Below are 4,208 nucleotides of genomic sequence, written 5' to 3'. Positions count from 1 at the left end.
TGGGCCCGGGGGAGGGGCTGCTCTCTTCTGGGTGCTGGGACCCCAGAGGTTAGGGCCAGGGGCGAGATTCTGGCCTGGGGAGGGGTGCGGACAGAGGATGGAGGAGGTGACAGAGGTCGGGATGCATGGCCTTTGTCTTATTGGGGTCCAGAGTCTGGGCGGAGAATGCAAGGCGCTGGTGTTGAGAAGGGCAAAGGCTGGGTCCTGGACAATGCAAGGGGGCCGAGGCCAGGGGGAGAAGCCCCCACTCCAGGCCTGTGCCAGAGATTGTGAAAGATTGGGTTCTAGAAGGATGAGCGCCATCCTCGGGAATGGATGGTCTGGTCCTGGGGATAAGCGCAAGGAAGCAATGGAGGACAGCCCCCAAGGGCCATTGGTACAAGACACATTGCTATGAATAATACAAGTGGGGCAACTGAGGCCGAGAGGGGAGAGGGGCTACGAGTTGGCCTAGGTCGTGGCACCTGCCGTTGTGTGGCGGCCCAGGGCCTGGGAGTTGGGTCTCCTGTCACCCAGTGCTCTTTGCACCGTAACAGGGAGCCTCCTGGGAGAGAAGGGCGACTAGCTGGGCACTGCGCCTGGGGCCTTGTTGGGGACCTGCCTTGAGCAATCAGAGCTTGGCCTCCCTGTGTGTGCGCACCTCTAGGTCTCTGCCCTTATTACTTTGAGCCTGGGGGCTCTCCTGTTCCCCACACTAGACCATTAGCTCAATTTTCTCTTTCCCCAGTACCAGCCTTAGGACAGTAGATGTTCAAAGAATATTTCCAAAGACTTGAGATTGCTCATTTCCCCACCTACGAAGAGGAAGCAGGGTCCCTGCTGCCCACCAGCCCAAGAGTGAAGCCGTAGAGGGCTCTGAAGCCATGCAGGTGTTAGTGAGGCATTTGGCAGCTGGAGAAAGATAAACATGTGCTGGCTACCCAACTGCCCAACAGTTGTGGAATAAGAATCTGTATTTTGCCTGGCACCACGCAAATCTGTCTCCGACTTTTGTAGTGGCCTTGGGTAGGTCATTTGGTCTCATCAAGCCTCATCTATAGAATAGGATCATAGAAGATTTTTTTTTTAAATTTTTTTTTATTTTGTGTGTGTGTACCGTCAAATCAGATCTGACTGGTACAGGAGGATATTGCGCCTCCTTCTCCGGCAGAGCAGAGCATCTGGTGGATTCGAACCGTGCGTCTCTGGGATTACAGTGCAGTTTCTTGCCACTAGGCCACCAGAGCTCCCCCGGATCATAGAAGATTTAACAGCTTGTCCTGTGTAAGACATGTAACAGTTGGTAAATAAGCAACAAATGTTGCCTGTGTTTCAAGGAACTTGGCTTGAGCCTCTTACAATGTCAGGGTTAAAAGGCTCTGGGGGAGATCTTTTCTGAACCTCATATTTTCCATATAATGAAACCAAGGCTCACGAGAGGGGACCTCATTTCCCCAAGGTTATAGAATCAATTGCTGGTCAGACCATTTGTGGAGCTAATAGGCACAAAAGGTATGCACAAAGGAGTGTGGGACTTGGGACTTCATACTGGCAAAGGTGGAGAGTCAGAGAAAGAGAGGAAGACCTCACCGATGGACATGGTGACTAGAATGATGAGATCAAATATATCAGAGGCCGTAAGGATGGCACAGGGCAGGGCAGGGCAGGTTCAGCCTGTTGTTCATAGGGGAGACTGAGGGGGACAACTGAGTTGTAGTTGACTCAATTTCACCTAACAACAACAGTGCCCATTGTGTACTCACTCTCTGGCCTTGGGTGAGTCGCTGGACCTCTTGTCTACAAATTCCATTGGTCTCCTTTCTCCATATTTATTCAATCTGTATGCTGAGCAAATCATTCAAGAAGCTGAACTATATGAAGAAAATGTGGCATCAAGATCTGATGAAGAAAATATGGCATCCGATTGTAGGAAGATTCAGCAACAACCAGCCTAATGCAGAAAAAACAACCTTGTTTGCAGCAAGTAAAGAGGGCTTGAAGCACTTGCTACCATAGACTACAGCCTCAATATGGATTACAACTCAACATCAAGAAAACAAAAATCCTTACCGCTGGACCAGTAGGCAACATGAGAGAGAAAAGATTGAAGTTGTCAACAATTTTATTTTACTTGGATTCAGTCAACAGCCTTGGTAACAGCAGTCAAGAAATCAAAAGATGTGTTCTATTGGGAAGATCTGTCAAGGACCTCCTTAGAATGCTAAAGAGCAAGGATGTCATTTTAAAGACTAAGGTGTGCCTGATCCAAGCCATGCTATTTTCAGTTGTTTCTTATGCTTCTGAAAGTTAGACAGTGAATAAAAATGACCGAAGAATTGGTGTCTTTGAATTGTGGTTTTGGAGAAGAGTACTGAATATCCCATGGCCTTCCAAAAGATCAAATAAGTCTGTTTTGGAGGAAGTACCACCAAGGTGCTCATTAGAGGCAAGGATGGTGAAACTTCATCTCACATAACTTTGGTCATGTTGTCAGGAGGGACTAGTCCTTGAAAAAGACTTCATTCTGGGAAAGGTAGAGGTTTCGAGAAAGAGAGGAAGACCCTTTTTCACAAGACACAAGATGGATTGACACAGTGCTTTTAACAGCGGGTTCAAACATAACGGAGGTGGTGAGGATGGTCAGGATAGGAAAAGGTTCACATTTGTTGTTCATCAGTTCCCTATGAGTTATAGTTACCTCAAGGGCCCCTAACAATAACAGCTAGTGATATAGTCCATGGGAAGTTGTGCCATTAACCCAAAGGCCATGCTTTCGCTAGTGATTTGAACTCACAAGGTGGGGAACAATGGACAGTCTCCTCCCTAATTTCCTCTCGTGACCTGCAGCCTCAGAAAACCAGTAGAAGGTCGAGTCTGACTTGTTGGCAATGAGTTGAAATCCCCAGATATACTGATTCAGAATCTACATTTTTTCACAAGATCGCCATAAAGTTTGAAATGGAATGAGCTGGTTTGAAGCCCTGCTACATTCTCTAGGCTTATAAGGCCCCTTTTGGAAGTCAGTTGACACATATGAGAAGAGTATTTCAGAATATGCGTTGAGCCAAACTTCTCAGTATGTAAATCCCCAACATTCCTGAGCAGTTCAGTGTATCCTCATCCAAATGTGTCACCTACAGCAACTATTCCTAAAAGAGAGATGGAGTTCTGGTGGCCTAGTGGTAAGAAGTTGCAAGGCACACAGTTTGAATCCACCAGCTAGCTGCTCCAAGGATTGGCAGTTTCCTCTTGAGTGATTTCCTGCTTCTGAAAACCTGCTGGAGGGTCAGTCGTGGGTCAGTTCCAGCCTAATGGCATACAACAAGGACATCAACAAAGAGAGATGGAAAATATCTCATATTGGTTAAGAGACCTTTTTATTTTTGGTGAAAGTACACGCTGTGAAACACACTCTCATTCTACAATTTCTAGACATAATGATTAGTATAGTGGTTATGTTTTCACACTTTGTTAGTGTGCTCATAATTTCTGTTCCAGGTGTTTTACTCCCACTTACTTAGTCTTTGCTTCCAACCTGCATATCGATGCTTTAAAATAGCAATGTACCATCTGGCTTTATGTAATTTCTTAAAGGGTGATTAAACTAGCTCTTCCCCAATAACATAAACTCACCAGCCCTCAAGGCTCTTATATTTCAAGTTGCTGATGTCAGTCTCATGTACTTGTTGTTAAGTGCTGTCAATTCGATTGACTCTTAGCAACCCTTTGAACAGTGGGTTTGAACCCTGCCCTATCCTGTGCCATCTTGACCGTCTTCTGACATACTCGAGCATCAATCCATCTCGTTGAGGGTCTTCCCCTCCTTCACGGACCCTCCACCTTTCCAAGCACAGTGTCCTTTTCCAAGGACTCCCTTCTCCTAACAACATGCTAAAAGTATGTAAAATGAAGTTTCACTATCCTTCTTTAAAGGAGCCCTGGCTACACCTTTTCTAAGACGTATTTATTTGTTTGTCCTTTTGGCAGTCCATGGGATATTCAGCTGTTCTCCAACAGCAAAAGTATCAATTCTTCTTCTATCATCCTTACTGTCTAACTTTCAGCTAAAATAGCAAGTAATTGAAAAGGTTATGGTTTGGTTCAGGCACAGCTTAGTCTTCAAACTGACATTGTTACCTGTAAGCACTTGGGAGAGGTCTCTAACAGCATACTCCCCATACACTGTGTCGTTGTCATCTCTTCTTCTTCTTCTTCCTCTTCCTCTTCTT

At 45.9% G+C, this 4,208-nt stretch overlaps 1 protein-coding gene across 1 annotated transcript in view; it reads left to right on the top strand.

Moving 5' to 3' along the window:
• Positions 1–4,208, top strand: part of NIPSNAP1 (nipsnap homolog 1 (C. elegans)) — a 60,442-nt gene that overhangs the window by 33,656 nt on the left and 22,578 nt on the right. The gene's annotated exons all lie outside the window — the stretch shown is intronic.

The sequence above is a fragment of the Elephantulus edwardii genome, unplaced genomic scaffold, assembly GCF_000299155.1.
Source record: "Elephantulus edwardii isolate Elephantulus edwardi_28Jun2011 unplaced genomic scaffold, EleEdw1.0 scaffold00151, whole genome shotgun sequence".
Lineage (NCBI taxonomy): Eukaryota > Metazoa > Chordata > Mammalia > Macroscelidea > Macroscelididae > Elephantulus > Elephantulus edwardii.
This window is presented reverse-complemented; position numbering and strand designations above follow the sequence as displayed.